This window comes from Triticum dicoccoides, chromosome 2B (assembly GCF_002162155.2).
Source record: "Triticum dicoccoides isolate Atlit2015 ecotype Zavitan chromosome 2B, WEW_v2.0, whole genome shotgun sequence".
Lineage (NCBI taxonomy): Eukaryota > Viridiplantae > Streptophyta > Magnoliopsida > Poales > Poaceae > Triticum > Triticum dicoccoides.
Genome location: NC_041383.1, coordinates 506,935,223 through 506,952,229, shown reverse-complemented (window position 1 = coordinate 506,952,229; position 17,007 = coordinate 506,935,223). Strand labels below are relative to the sequence as shown.

At 43.6% G+C, this 17,007-nt stretch overlaps 1 long non-coding RNA gene across 11 annotated transcripts; it reads left to right on the top strand.

Moving 5' to 3' along the window:
• The first annotated feature begins 1,777 nt into the window (after nucleotides 1-1,777).
• LOC119364520 lies at nucleotides 1,778-8,006 on the top strand. Of its 11 annotated transcripts, XR_005174965.1 has the most exons (8): nucleotides 2,885-3,773; nucleotides 3,889-4,058; nucleotides 4,222-4,341; nucleotides 4,439-4,527; nucleotides 4,726-4,785; nucleotides 5,261-5,358; nucleotides 5,876-5,925; nucleotides 7,476-8,001. It is a non-coding gene; the product is annotated as an uncharacterized LOC119364520 (long non-coding RNA). The 11 variants fall into 11 exon arrangements; XR_005174957.1 differs by adding an exon at nucleotides 1,778-2,237 and having other exon boundaries at nucleotides 3,624-3,773; nucleotides 4,222-4,785; XR_005174960.1 differs by having other exon boundaries at nucleotides 4,222-4,344; nucleotides 4,439-4,785; nucleotides 7,476-8,002.
• Nucleotides 8,007-17,007: the final 9,001 nt, after the last annotated feature.

Genomic DNA, 17,007 nt, shown 5'->3' with positions numbered 1-17,007 from the left:
CCTACGTGGTCCGGTATTGACTTGATCCGAAGCATCATGATCACTATCATCAGCTTCCACTTCAATTGGTGTAGGTGCCACATGAACAATTTCCTGTGCCCTGCTACTCACTGGTTGAAGTGATGGTTCAATAACCTCATCAAGTCTCCACCATCCTCCCACTCAATTCTTTCGAGAGAAACTTTTCCTCAAGAAAGGACCCGTTTCTAGAAACAATTACTTTTCCTTCCGGATCTGAGATAGGAGGTATACCCAACTGTTTTGGGTGTCCTATGAAGATGCATTTTTATCCGCTTTGGGTTCGAGCTCATCAATTTGAAACTTTTTCACATAAGTGTCGCAGCCACAAACTTTTAAGAAACGACAATTAGGTTTCTCCAAACCATAGTTCAAACGGTGTCGTCTCAACGGAATTACGTGGTGCCCCATTAAAGTGAGTGCGGTTGTCTCTAATGCCTAACCCATGAACGATAGTGGTAATTCGATAAGATACATCATGGTATGCACTATATCCAATAGGGTGCAAATATGATGTTCGGACACACCATCACATTATGGTGTTCCAGGCGGTATTAATTGTGAAACAATTTCCACAATGTATTAATTGCGTGCCAAAGCTCATAACTCAGATACTCATCTCTATGATCATATCATAGACATTTTATCCTCTTGTCACGATGATCTTTAACTCCACTCTGAAATTACTTGAACCATTCAATAATTCAGACTTGTATTTCATCAAGTAAATATACTCAGTATCTACTTAAATCATCCGTGAAGTAAGAACATAACGATATTCACTGCATGCCTCAGCACTCATTGAACTGCACACATCAAAATGTGTTACTTCCAACAAGTTGCTATCTTGTTCCATTTTTCTGAAAACGAGGCTTTTTAGTCATCTTGCCCATGTGGTATGATTTGCATTTCTCAAGCGACTCAAAATCAAGTGAGTCCAAACAATCCATCTGCATGGAGTTTCTTCATGCGTATACACCAATAGACATGGCTCGCATGTCTCAAACTTTTCAAAAACGAGTGAGTCCAAAGATCCATCAACATGGAGCTTCTTCATGCGTTTTATACCAATATGACTTACATGGCAGTGCCACAAGTAAGTGGTACTATCATTACTATCTGATATCTTTTGGCATGAAAATGTGTATCACTACGATCGAGATTCAATGAACCATTCTTTTAGGTGCAAGACCATTGAAGGTATTATTCAAATAAATAGAGTAACCATTATTCTCCTTACATGAATAACCGTATTGCAATAGACATAATCCAATCATGTCTATGCTCAACGCAAACACCAAATAACAATTATTTAGGTTTAACACCAATCTCGATGGTAGACGGAGCAGGCGATGCTTGATCACATCAACCTTGGAAACACTTCCAACACACATCGTCATCTCACCTTTAGCTAGTCTCCGTTTATTTCGTAGCTCTTTTATTTCGAGTTACTAACACTTAGCAACCGAACCGGTATCTAATACCCTGGTGCTACTAGGAGTACTAGTAAAGCACACATTTAAACCAATAAGGATGCTAGCCGACCCTCCTCCATGGAGCTCCCCCAATTTTGTGCAGTTCTAGCCGTCTGATCTGGCCTTTGACTTGTTTGTGCCATTGGATCTTCACCTCTGGTAAATTTTGTTTTCACCATTTTTTCTGGCCTATGACTGGTGGGATCGTCCATCGCGTGGATTGGCTGGGTGAGCTGCGCTCACGTGCGAAAGGATTGCCCAACCCGCTTGCCCCACGCACCGCGCACACAACACGCACTGCACGAACCCCAGCCTCCAATCCTCTGCCGGCGCACCCCCACGCCTCCCTCGCTCCACTGCAGCCGCCGCACCTCTCTCTCCTCCATTCTCTCTTCTCCCTCATTCACCATAGCCACAGCCCCAGGAGCTCCACCGTCCCCGTCGAGGAGATCCATGGCCTCCCGAGGTGCTCATTTTCCCAGGCCACGAGGAAGCCGGGGGAGGAGGAGACCTCGTCGCTAGGGAGCTACAGGAGAAGGATCTCAACCCAAGAGGAGAGGATGCCTGCCAGGGAGTCGTCTTGGCTCGACACGGTCCTTCGCGTCTTGAACCTAGCGCCGTAGGCGATGGCGCTGAGCATGGCGGCCTCAGTGGGTGGGTGACGGCGGCTGCAGCTGGTGCATGACCTCGCATCCTGGGTGCATGCTCGATTAGCTCGTGTCTTCATGGCCTTCAGGTGCGCAGGTGAATCCCCAACCATCCCCCCTCCTCTCTCTCTCTCTGCCTTTGAGGTTGCAAATGCAAGCACTAGCTGTTTGTAAAAATGCTCAAGGGAGCTGCTCAGAGGAGGGCAGTATGTGTGTTCGAGAGATAGGGATGGAAAATAGGGTGACTCGAATAAGTGGAGAAGAAAGTTATTAGTTGATTCCTATCAAAGAAAAGTAAATACCAGCCATGTTATACTTACAGTGTGTTTGTTGGTTCCATTTGCATATAATTAGAGTAAACTACACTGGATCCACATACTTTCTCCACCTCCCTTGAAAGCTAATGTATTTGGCCCCCATTTTACTGTCAATTTGTAGTATGCTTTCTTATGCTTGCGTGGTCAATGGATTTTAGTTTTAGGTTTGAGCAGCTAATTGTCAAATTTAAAAGTATAAGGGACAAGATAAATTGTGATCTTGCATTGTCTACTCCTCTATTGATGTGGCTCTTGATTTCTGAAGCTCCCATGATTTAATAAGCTGTCTTGGGCTTCATTGGACAAATGATCTACCTGGAGAAATGATACAGGCATGTCTTTTATTTTAAACACTAAAAGCATTAAGTTATCAGGTACTAAAACATCTGAACTATGTTAATTGGTTGTCCTTTGATGGCAGTGTAGATCGACATTGAAGCCTGATGGCCTTTTTCTTGCACCAATTCTTCTCTCGTCTGTGCTCCGGTGTTGATAATCTTTTGGGACCATTTTTCTGTAACTGCTTATACAAATGTTTAATTAGTTGCACAGACATACATACATGATTCTGCAAGGAAATTACTTTCTTTGATTTGTTCTTTATAAATGTTTTTCAGTGGTTCTTTAATATAGATGTTCCATTTCTTGCATAAGCATATATGATTCTGTGAGCAAATTATCTTCACAGGTCTGTTTTAGAGAGATGTTTGATTAGCTGCACAACATACATAGTTCTGTTAGTAATTTGTTTTCCCTGGTTATCTTGATATTTAGTTCTCTTGGTGACTGTTTGCATGGTGGGTCATGTTAGCAATGGGTATAAGGGTATCGAGTGCCCAGCCTTTATATTTTCATCAGGTGTATGTATTCACCACTATGCATGTGTATATGTTGTTGGCCTAACTATATACATTTTTTGGTGTGATGATTCATCCTCTAAAAATTTATATTGTCTCCTGTTGTGCTTGATGTTTGAGGTTTGGCTTTAAAAAGAAGCTATTTCTAACGGAAGGTCAATGGGAGAAAAAGGCAGTGTATACATTTTATTTGGAGCTTATCTATGACCTTGTGCACTTGTCTTTATATATGCTCTTCTTCGTAGATATCTTCCTGTCGGTTCTCCTATGAAGATCTTTCCCCTTGTCTGATTTGTTTTACCATATCAGGAACCATGGTGTCCGAGTGCACTTGATCCATGAGCTGTACGAGACCTTCCGCAACTTCAAAATTCGTGTTTTGGATTATGTGCACCGCAGAAAGATAACTTCCAGCATGAATGGACGCTTTCCAGAAGCTACAGCACATGAGCTTAATGTGTGAGTTACTTAATTTCACTGGCACTGTTCCAGTTTATTCAACTATGTTCTTGTTTATGATTTAGATATATTTATGGATTCAAGAGTGATGTTACATGTATTATCTGCTGTGAAGAGACGACAACAACAATGAAGCTGCTTTGTGGGCACTTGTTCCATGTGCATTGTCTGAGGTCATGGCGAGAGCGCCAACATACTTGCCTACATGTAGATCTCCCATTGCCTCCGGACAATGGACGTGCTCCATCAGCGGGACAGCATGAAGCTCAACTAGGAGTTAGCTTGGTGAGCTTCCTTTTTTTGTTATGTTTTTTGTTTTGAATTTTGAGTGCTACAATTGGGAAATAGTTTTTTATGTGATTCCTAATTTAGTGTGAGGACCCCACCTTGTGTGGGAGCTTCTATGCACTGGGTCTGTCCTTTCCTAATTTAGTGTGAGGAAAAATAGCTGCAGGCATCGGTGCTCCAGGTTCAGAAGGAGTAACAAGCAAGAACGTGAACAGGCGCCCAACAAAACTTGAGGCCTACGTGAACTGGCCCCCAACAAAATAGGCAATCTTCGTTGAATGTTGTAATATATTTACAACTGGATTCAATTTTAAATCAGAAATAGAAGCTGTTCAAGTTTCAGACAGTATATGATGTGGCATGTGCATGCTTTACAGTTACCTTGCAAGTCTCGTGGTGTTGCATAGATATTTCTGTATCTATATGAATGTCAGACCCTGCGTGATTGATCTTATTTTAATCCTATGTGAGAACTAGCTCTCCTTTAGTAATGTAGTACTTTATACTAAACTGAACTGGGAATGGTTTGATTGCGCTCTATAGGACAGTGTTATTTCTTCTCATAGAATGTTGTCATCTATATCTTGCTGAATGTACATAACTATATTTTGCATGATAGTATGTTTTTGATATGCCAGTCATATAAGTTACTTATTTTCTACAGGTTGTTACATCTCCAAAGAGGATTCCAGCAGCAAAACTTTATGGTCAGCTTGAATGGAAGGTAGTCCAAGAGCTTTATGATGTTGATTTCTTTACGAACATTATGGGCAGTGGACTTCATTTCGATTGGCGACACATTCCTAATTTATTGCTCATTTCGTAGTTGTACAAAAAAATGCCTGGCGTGCAAGTTTTATGTGAAAATGATGCACCGGTTGTCTTTTGGAAGAATGGGAAAATCACATGGCTGTCAGATTGCAAGCACATAGGGCATTGCTTATGTGGCGTACAGTTCATAAAAACTTCCTGAATTGAGTATTTATTTTTATTTCTATGCTTTGTTAGAGTACTAGAGCTAGAGGTGCTAAAATCCTAGATGATGCTAGACGGTGTAATGGCATTAGTGCCGAATTATATTACAAAATGTACAAATTGGATAAGTATAACAAATCTATTAGATTTCTATTAGATTTGTATGTTTTTATTCATAACCATCAGTCTACAATCACCACTCTGCTCTGCCTTTCACTTTGCAGCCCACGCTCAGGTCTTACTCTAGCTCTCTTCTGGAGTGGTTGTGACCCCACCACGCGCAAGGTATTCACCAAGAACCAGAAGGTTTTGGACACCATGGGTATGGCTACATTCGTGGATGTAGGAAATTTGCGGCCATTTCAATTTAGCCTTTTTACACCTAATGGTGCATTCATAATAATTATGATATATGCATACCAAATTATTAGTCTTCACCTTTTTTAACATACTACTCCCATTTGAATACAATTTTAGAAAAAATAAACATACCTATGGAAGACACATTCTTGCCTATACACTTCTTTTTCAAGTATTTAAAAAACTCAGTTTACAGATTATGGGTTGGTTACTATGTTGGAGTAATTATGGACATCTGAAATTTAGCGCCTAGGATTCCTATTTTGACTGATGTGAGTATCTCTTGGTCAGTCCTAAGATTACAAATTTGAAAATAACTCTCCTGAATATGCTTGCAAAACTCACATGTGGTCTATAAAGAAATATTTGATGATCTTGCTTAATAACTTGCTAGCGGACAGAAAATATAGCATGTTAGTACCATTCATGTATCCGCTTTCACAGACCATCTAACATGACTTCTTATTATTTTTTTACAGGATGCTAAGGGCTGCAAGAAATAAAATAGTATGTTGCATTTTGCCTACAGGTAAGGAAACATGTACCTTATTTCTGCAAAGATGTGCTCTACTCTTTTATTTCATGAGTATTTGCATTCCCTGTAGAAGCTGACTGGTTACATTTATGTTTAGTACACCATCATAATCTCCCAAATACTGCACTCATTTATACTTTCCCGCCCATATTTAAAATAGCGTGTTTTAGTTCTGATTACAGCCATATAGGTATTCATGTATAAGATCGTTTGCCTTCAGTTCTGGTTAAATCAACTTGGATGATCAATCAAATTTCCAGTGATGATACTCTAGTGGATCAGGCTTCTAAACCACTATCACTTTCCTGACAGAAGTTGTGCATGTAGTACATGTTTTCAGTTCAGCAAGCTCTTTTTTAGTTAGATATCGATTTTGAAGACTAACATGTCATATGAATGCTCCCAGCTTAGCAAAAGCCTTGATCTTTCCAATTTTGTAAGTTGAGAGAATACTTTGCTACTTCAAAATCTCCAGATAAAAGTTGAAGAATTCATATGATAGTCGATTGGAAACATATATCTAGCAGTTCATTTTTTTTCATGCGCATAATGGGATAAATTGATGTAACACAAGCCTTTACAATTTAGTGCTATTGTTATTAGATTCGAGAGACTTGCTTTGTTACCATACTTAGAGTTGCCGATTGTTTACTATAGTACTCCCTCGGTTCCTAAATGTAAGTCTTTTTAGACATTTCAAATGGGCTACAACCTATAGATGTATGTAGACATATTTTAGAATGTAGATTCACTCATTTTGCTCCGTATGTAGTCACTTGTTGGAATCTCTAAAAAGACTTATATTTGGGAACAGAGGGAGTAATAGCCAGGAAGGTTTGTAGTCAACTTATCTGCAGTTGTAATTAGTCGACTTATGCTCCTTAAATTGTTGTTCTTTGGTGACCAGTTAATGGGCAATTGACTCTCTGGCGTATATGGATGATCTAATTGTTGGGAAAATGTTCAGTACATTGTAATATGAAAGGTTTTATGCTGCAAAAAAATAAAAATATGAAAGGTTTTGATTTTTTTTCTTGAGACTTCTTCTTACACTTTTTACTATTGTACTACTTCCATCCAGGTTTATAGGGCCCTTTAGCCACAATGTCGTGTCCGTTCTTATAAGGCCTGCCGGTCCGCAGTAGTTGCATGCATGCTTTATTGCTATCGATTCATTGGCTGCATGTAGCTAGGGGAGAGAGCACGATGGGAATGGACTGCATGCATACTCGAGTGCCTCAATTCTATTGGCTGCATGTAGGAGAGAGAATAATTACTGGACAGCTTGCAGTCAATTCAGTCACAAGTCTCGTTGTACCTTGGTCCTAGAGAACTTTTTTATGGGACTTTTAATCCCGGACGGAGGTAGTATTCACTATAGTTTTCCTATATTGAACTGATTTTCTGCTTGTATTGTAGATATCAAGTCTTAGAGAAGGAAGTTTTGTATGGCAGTCAACTCTATTCTCTAGTTCAGATTCATAGTTAAATACCCCGTTCTTCTTTTTTCAGCCCTTGACATTTTCTCCTATTTGCTAATGCAGGATGGAAAACTGCCTGTTACATGTAGTCTTCAAAACCTGTGCTGAAAGGGCGCTTCTTTCTTTGGAAAGTATCCGATTTTGCAGAACTTTTGGCTGTATCGAATAGTTTTCAAGTTGTTTCAGTGACATCCATAAGTGAGCAAACTTGTGGTGGTGTGCAATGTTCACCTAACTTAAAATAGCTTGCGCCCTGTCTTTCTTCCGCAACACAAAAGCTAGATTAATTTACCGTCCATCCGTCAAGTGAGCTCAAGCACAAATTCTGAACATTCACACAACCAACCAAGATGCAGGTGCATTAGAGCATGGAAAAGGCAAAGTTCTCAAAGAGTAATTGATATTTCCTCCATTGATGATGATGAAAACAACTGAACAAGGCCAGAAGTATCAACCCATACTCCCTACATTTACCCAACTCTTCTCCCTGTACAAAAATAAATAAATAGATGTACACACGGGCGTTTAAGGTGGCATACATGACTGCCCATGAATAAGTCTATTGATACATGGATTTTTTTTCAAAGCACATGTGTTAGTGGGGCTGCCATTTGCATACATGATTTTAAATGGGTCTTTGCTATTAAATTAAAATGTGTATGTACATCTTATCGTAGACAACAATCCATCATGTTTCTTATTAAAGGGGATTACACCATGGATATTTTTTCCATTGTGCACATGGATTTAGCGTGATTTGGCACGCGCAATGGGTCCATGATAACCATATTTTCAACTAAAACAATGCTTCCTTAGCTGGTTTGTACATGTTATACTTTTTTCTTCAAACACGGATTTCGCAGCGTGATAACCATATTTCCAATATATCATGGTTTAAAAAACTGAGCTTTCTACTACCAATATCGAATAGGTACTTGCAAAATAAAACTATTTTCATCGACAACATGTCTTTAACGGGTCTCTGCGCCATTTGGCGCAATGGGTCAACTAGTTAACATAATGTATATCCAATATACTTCTATCAACCTCGCCAGCCTTCTCATCTACCAAGTATCTAGGGTAATTCTGCTCCAGTGGTTGTTCCCCTTATTACAGAAGCACTTAGTCTCGGGTTTGGGTTCAATCTTGGGTTTCTTCACTGAAGCAGCAACTGATTTGCCGTTTCATGAAGTACCCTTCTTGCCCTTGCCCTTCTTGAAACTAGTGGTTTTACTAACCATCAAAAATTGATGCTCCTACTTGACTTCTACTTTCGCGGTGTCAAACATCGCGAATACTTCAAGGATCATCGTATCTATCCCTGATATGTTATAGTTCATCACAAAACTCTAGTAGCTTGGTGGCAATGACTTTGGAGAAACATCACTATCTCATCTGGAAGATTAACTCCCACTCGATTCAAGTGATTGTTGTACTCAGACAAGCTGAACACAAGCTCAACGATTGAGCTTTTCTCCCTTAGTTTGCAGGCTAAGAAAATCGTCGGAGGTCTCATACCTCTTGACGTGGCATGAGCCTGAAATCCCAATTTCAGCCCTCGAAACATCTCACATGTTCTGTGACGTTTCGAAATCGTCTTTGGTGCCTCAACTCTAAACCGTTTAACTAAACTATCACGTAGTTATCAAAATGTGTATGTCCGATGTTTGCAACATCCACAGACGACGTTCGAGGTTCAGCACACCGAGCGGTGCATTAAGGACATAAGCCTTCTACGAAGCAACGAGGACAATCCTCAGTTTACGGACCCAGTCCGCATAATTGCTACTATCAACTTTCAACTAAATTTTCTCTAGGAACATATTCAAAACTGTAGAACTAAAGCGCGAGCTACGACATAATTTGCAAAGATCTCTTGACTATGTTCAGGATAATTAAGTTCATCTTATGAACTCCCACTCAAATAGACATCTCTCTAGTCATCTAAGTGATTACATGATCCGAGTCAACTAGGCCGTGTCCGATCATCACGTGAGACGGACTAGTCATCATCGCTGAACATCTTCATGTTGATCGTATCTACTATACGACTCATGCTCGACCTTTCGGTCTCTTGTGTTCCGTGGCCATGTCTGTACATGCTAGGCTCGTCAAGTCAACCTAAGTGTTTCGCGTGTGTAAATCTGGCTTACACCCGTTGTATGTGAACGTTAGAATCTATCACACCCGATCATCACGTGGTGCTTCGAAACGACGAACTTTCGCAATGGTGCACAGTTAGGGGGAACACTTTCTTGAAATTTTTATGAGGGATCATCTTATTTACTACCGTCGTTCTAAGCAAATAAGATGCATACATGATAAACATCACATGCAATCAAATAGTGACATGATATGGCCAATATCATTTTGCTCCTTTTGATATCCATCTTCGGGGCTCCATGATCATCATCGTCACCGGCATGACACCATGATCTCCATCATCGTGTCTCCATGAAGTTGTCTCGCCAACTATTACTTCTACTACTATGGCTAACGGTTTAGCAATGAAGTAAAGTAATTACATGGCGTTATTCAGTGACACGCAGGTCATACAATAAATAAAGACAACTCCTATGGCTCTTGCCGGTTGTCATACTCATCGACATGCAAGTCGTGATTCCTATTACAAGAATATGATCAATCTCATACATCACATATCATTCATCACATTCTTTTGGCCATATCATGTCACATAGCATACCCTGCAAAAACAAGTTAGACGTCCTCTAATTGTTGTTTGCATGTTTTACGTGGCTGCTATGGGTTTCTAGCAAGAACGTTTCTTACATACGCAAAAACCACAACGTGATATGCCAATTGCGATTTACCCTTCATAAGGACCCTTTACATCGAATCTGATCCGACTAAAGTGGGAGAGACTGGCACCCGCTAGCCACCTTATGCAATAAGTGCATGTCTGTCGGTGGAACCTGTCTCACGTAAGTGTACGTGTAAGGTCGGTCCGGGACGCTTCATCCCACAATACCGTCAAAACAAGATTGGACTAGTAATGGTAAGCATATTGAACAAAATCAACGCCCACAACAACTTATGTTCTACTCGTGCATAGAATCTACGCAATAGACCTAGCTCATGATGCCACTGTTGGGGAACGTAGCAAAAATTCAAAAAAATTCTACGAGTCACCAAGATCTATCTATGGAGAAACTAGCAACGAGAGAGAGGGGAGTGCATCTACATACCCTTGTAGATCGCTAAGCGGAAGCGTTCAAGAGAACGGGGTTGAAGGAGTCGTACTCATCGTGATCCAAATCACCGGAGATCCTAGTGCCGAACGGACGACACCTCCACGTTCAACACACGTACAGCCCGTGGACATCTCCTAATTCTTGATCCAGCAAGGGGAGAGGAGAAGTTGAGGGAGAGCTCCGGCAGCATGACGGCATGGTGGTGGAGCTTGCAGTTCTCCGGCAGGGCTTCGCCAAGCACTACTATGGAGGAGGAGGTGTTGGGGAGGGAGAGGGCGGCGCCAGGGGCAAGGGTGAAGCTCCCATGCGCCTCCCCACTATATCTAGGGGTGGAGGGGGCTGGTTTCTTGCCCTCCAAGTCCATTGGGGCGTTGGCAAAGGTGGGAGGAAAGAAATCCCATCATTTCCTTCCCCACCGATTGTTATCCCCCCTTTTTAGGGATCTTGATCTTATCCCTTCGGGATATGATCTTATTCCTTCTATGGGGGGATCTTGGTGCACCTTACCAAGGGTGTGGGGCCTTTCCCCCACTATCCACGTTCATGTGGGTCCCCCATTCTGGTGGGCCCCACTCTAGAACCTTCTAGAACCTTCCCGGTACAATACCGAAAAATCCCGAACATTTTCCGGTGGCCAAAATAGGACTTCCCGTATATAAATCTTTACCTCCGGACCATTTCGGAACTCCTCGTGACGTCCGGGATCTCATCCAGGACTCTGAACAACATTTGGTAACTGCACACCAATTCCCATAACAACTCTAGCGTCACCAAACCTTAAGTGTGTAGACCGTACGGGTTCGGGAATCATGCAGACATGACCGAGACAGTTCTCTGGACAATAACCAACAGCGGGATTTGGATACCCATGTTGGCTCCCACATGTTCCACGATGATCTCATCGGATGAACCACGATGTCAAGGATTCAAGCAATCCCGTATACAATTCCCTTTGTCTAGCGGTATTGTACTTGCCCGAGATTCGATCGTCGGTATGCGGATACCTTGTTCAATCTCGTTACCGGCAAGTCTCTTTACTCGTTCCGTAACACATCATCCCGTGATCAACCCCTTGGTCACATTGTGCACATTATGATGATGTCCTACCGAGTGGGCCCAGAGATACCTTTCCGTCAACCGGAGTGACAAATCCCAGTCTCGATTCGTGCCAACCCAACAGACACTTTCGGAGATACCTGTAGTGCACCTTTATAGCCACCCAGTTACGTTGTGACGTTTGGTACACCCAAAGCATTCCTACGGTATCCGGGAGTTGCACAATCTCATGGTCTAAGGAAATGATACTTGACATTAGAAAAGCTTTAGCATACGAACTACACGATCTTTGTGCTAGGCTTAGGATTGGGTCTTGTCCATCACATCATTCTGCTAATGATGTGATCCCGTTATCAACGACATCCAATGTCCATGGTCAGGAAACCGTAACCATCTATTGATTAACGAGCTAGTCATCTAGAGGCTTACTAGGGACTTGGTGTTGTCTATGTACCCACACATGTATCTGAGTTTCCTATCAATACAATTATAGCATGGATAATAAACGATTATCATGAACAGGGAAATATAATAATAATAACTAATTTATTATTGCCTCTAGGGCATATTTCCAACACCAACAGTCCGGCCAAAGTACATAGGCAGTCCGGATACCCCATTATCCAGGACTCCCTTAGGCGCCCGCCTTGATAGCAAATAGGAAGGTGAGCTCGTCGATTTCCTCCATGAGAATCGGGATATCTTCGCATGGACCCCAAAGGACATGCAAGGTATTCCGAGGAAGTACGCCGGGCACAAACTCCACGTCCACAAGGACGCAAAGCTTGTCTGTCAACCCCTACATTGTTTTTCCGAAGAGAAGAGAAGAACCATCGGTGAGGAGGTCGCCAAGCTCTTGGTGGCCGACTTCATAATGGAAGTATTCCACCCCAAGTGGTTGGCCAACCCAGTCCTCGTCATGAAGAAGAACAAGACCTGGCACATGTGTATAGACTACACCAGCCTGAACAAGGCTTGCCCCAGGATCCATTCGCCCTCCCGCGGATCGATCAAGTTATCGACTCCACCTCCGGCTGTGAGCTCCTGCCCTTCCTAGATGCTTACTCCGACTATCACCAGATATAGCTGGACCCGATCAACACCCTGAACACGTCCTTCATCACGCCCTTCGGGGCGTATTGCTACATCACCATGTTGATCGGCTTGAAGAATGACGGTGCCACCTTCCGGCGCTGCATGCAGAAATGCCTGCTACCACAACTCGGCCGCAATATCCACGTTTACATGGACGACATCATGGTGAAGACCAAGCAGCACCTCACGCTCCTCGACGACTTGCAGGCAACCTTTGCCAAACTGTGTGAATACCAGATCAAGCTTAGCCCGGAGAAGTGCGTCTTCGGTGTGCTGGCCGGAAAGCTACCTGGTTTCCTCGTCTCGGAGCGCGACATTGAGGCAAATCCAGAGAAGATCAAGGCCATCGAGCGCATGCTCCAGTTGGTCCGGCTGCGCGATGTCCAGAAATTCACCAACTAGTTGGCCTCGGTCAGCCAGTTTCTCAGCCGACTGGGCAAGAGGGCCTTGCCCCTGATCAGATGATGAACAAGATGACGTTGTTCGAGTGGAACGACCAGGCGGATGAAGCCTTCCGGGATGTCAAGCGCATGCTCTCCACCGCACCCGTCCTGGCCGCACCAACCGAGAAGGAGCCGCTGTTGCTCTATGTAGCTGCCACCTCGCGGTCAGTCAGCACGGTGATGGTGGTCGAGCGACCACAAAAGGGTAAGATCCAGTCCGTCCAGCGTCCGGTCTATTACTTGAGCGAAGTGCTTTCCGCCTCCAAGCAGAACTACCCGCACTAGCAAAGGATGTGTTACGGCATGTATTTTACCGCCAAGAAGTTGAAGCAGTATTTCCAAGAGCATGTTGTCATCGTTGTCAGCACAACCCCCATCGGCGAGATCATGGGTTGCCGAGATGCCTCTGGCCTGGTCACCAAGTGGGCGATCGAGCTAGCCGGCCACAACATCCTCTATGAGCTCCGCACCATGATCAAGTCCCAAGCTCTGGTCGACTTCCTCGTCGACAGGACCAAGACCTAGTACCTGCCACCGCCGCCGGATTCAACGCATTGGCGCATGCACTTCGTGTTGGAAATATGCCCTAGAGGCAATAATAAAAGTATTATTATATTTCAATGTTCATGATAAATGTCTTTTATTCATGCTATAACTGTATTATCCGGAAATCGTAATACACGTGTGAATACATAGACCTCAATATGTCCCTAGTGAGCCTCTAGTTGACTAGCTCGTTGTGATCAACAGATAGTCATGATTTCCTGGCTATGGACATTGGATGTCGTTGATAACGGGATCACATCATTAGGAGAATGATGTGATGGACAAGACCCAATCCTAAGCATAGCACAAAGGTCGTTTAGTTCATTTGCTAGAGCTTTGCCAATGTCAAGTATCTCTTCCTTAGACCATGAGATCGTGTAACTCCCGGATACCGTAGGAGTGCCTTGGGTGTATCAAACGTCACAACGTAACTGGGTGACTATAAAGGTGCATTACAGGTATCTCCGAAAGTAGCTGTTGGGTTGACACGGATCGAGACTGGGATTTGTCACTCCGTATGACGGAGAGGTATCTCTGGGCCCACTCGGTAATGCATCATCATAATGAGCTCAAGGTGACCAAAGTGTTGGCCACAAGATCATGCATTATGGTACGAGTAAAGTGACTTGCCGGTAACGAGACTGAACAAGGTATTGGGATACCGACGATCGAGTCTCGGGCAAGTAACGTACCGATTGACAAAGGGAATTGTATACAGGGTTTGATCGAATCCTCGACATCGTGGTTCATCCAATGACAACATCGAGAAGCATGTGGGAGCCAACATGGGTATCCAGATCCCGCTGTTGGTTATTGACCGGAGAACGTCTCGGTCATGTCTACATGTCTGCCGAACCCGTAGGGTCTACACACTTAAGGTTCGATGACGCTAGGGTTATAAAGGAAGTTTGCATGTGGTTATCGAATGTTGTTCGGAGTCCCGGATGAGATCCCGGACATCACGAGGAGTTCCGGAATGGTCCGGAGGTAAAGATTTATATATGGGAAGTCCTATTTTGGCCACCGGAAAATGTTCGGGATTTTTCGGTATTGTACCGGGAAGGTTCTAGAAGGTTCCGGAGTGGGGCCCACCTGCATGGGGGGACCCACATGAACATGAGTAGTGGGGAAAGGCCCCACACCCCTGGTCAAGGAGCACCAAGATCCCCCCTTAGAAGGAATAATATCATATCCCGAAGGGATAAGATCAAGATCCCTAAAAGGGGGGGATAACAATCGGTGGGGAAGGAAATGATGGGATTTCTTTCCTCCCACCTTGGCCAACGCCCCAATGGACTTGGAGGGCAAGAAACCAGCCCCTCCACCCCTATATATAGTGGGGAGGCGCATGGGAGCTCAACACAAGCCAAGGCGCAGCCCCTCCCCTCCCCAACACCTCTCCTCCTCCGTATATGCTTGGCGAAGCCCTGTCGAAGTACTGCTGCACCAACTACACCACGCCGTCGTGCTGCCGTTGGAGCAATCTTCCTCAACCTCTCCTTCCCCCTTGCTGGATCAAGAAGGAGGAGACGTCTCCCGTCCCGTACGTGTGTTGAACGCGGAGGTGCTGTCCGTTCAGCACTTGGACATCGGTGATCCGAATCACGTTCGAGTACGACTCCATCATCACCATCCCCTTGGCTAGCTTCCGCTCATGATCTACAAGTGGTATGTAGATGCAAACTCTCTCCCTTGACTCGTTGCTTAGATGAACTCATAGATGGATCTTGGTGAAACCGTAGGAAAAATTTTAATTTTCTGCAACGTTCCCCAACAGTGGCATCATGAGCTAGGTCTATGCGTAGTTCTCTTTGCACGAGTAGAACACAATTTTGTTGTGGGCGTGGATTTTGTCATCTTACTTGCCTCTACTAGTCTTTTCTTGCTTCGGCGGTATTGTGGGATGAAGCGGCCCGGACCAACCTTACACGTACGCTTACGTGAGACCGGTTCCACCGACTGACATGCACTAGTTGCATAAGGTGGCTGGCGGGTGTCTGTCTCTCCCACTTTAGTTGGAGCGGATTCGATGAAAAGGGCCCTTATGAAGGGTAAATAGAAGTTGACAAAATCACGTTGTGGTTATTCGTAGGTAAGAAAACATTCTTGCTAGAACCCAATTGCAGCCACGTAAAAGATGCAACAACAATTAGAGGACGTCTAACTTGTTTTTGCAGCGATTGATCATGTGATATGATATGGCCAGAAGTTGTGATGAATGATGAATTGTGATGTATGAGATCATGTTCTTTGTAATAGGATTCACGACTTGCATGTCAATGAGTATGACAACCGGCAGGAGCCATAGGAGTTGTCTTTATTTTTTGTATGACCTGCGTGTCATTGAAGAACACCATGTAACTCACTTTACTTTATTGCTAAACGCGTTAGCCATAGAAGTAGAAGTAGTCATTGGCGTGACAACTTCATGAAGACACGATGATGGAGATCATGATGATGGAGATCATGGTGTCAAGCCGGTGACAAGATGATCATGGAGCCCCGAAGATGAAGATCAATGGAGCTATATGATATTGGCCATATCATGTCACAACTATATAATTGCATGTGATGTTTATTATGTTTATGCATCTTGTTTACTTAGGACGACGGTAGTAAATAAGATGATCCCTTACAAAAATTTCAAGAAGTGTTCTCCCCTAACTGTGCACCGTTGCTACAGTTCGTCGCTTCTAAGCACCACGTGATGATCGGGTGTGATGGATTCTTACGTTCACATACAACGGGTGTAAGACAGTTTTACACAGCGAAAACACTTATGGTTAACTTGACGAGCCTAGCATGTGCAGACATGGCCTCGGAACACGGAGACCGAAAGGTCGAACACGAGTCGTATGGAAGATACGATCAACATGAGAATGTTCACCGATGATGACTAGTCCGTCTCACGTGATGATCGAACACGGCCTAGTCGACTCGGATCGTGTAACACTTAGATGACTAAAGGGATGTCTAATCTGAGTGGGAGTTCATAATTTGATTAGAACTTAATTATCATGAACTTAGTCTAAAACCTTTGCAAATATGTCTTGTAGATCAAATGGCCAACGCTCATGTCAACATGAACTTCAACGCGTTCCTAGAGAAAACCAAGCTGAAAGATGATGGCAGCAACTATACGGACTGGGTCCGGAACCTGAGGATCATCCTCATAGCTGCCAGGAAACAATATGCCCTAGAAGGACCGCTAGGTGACGCTCCCGTCCCAGAGAACCAAGACAT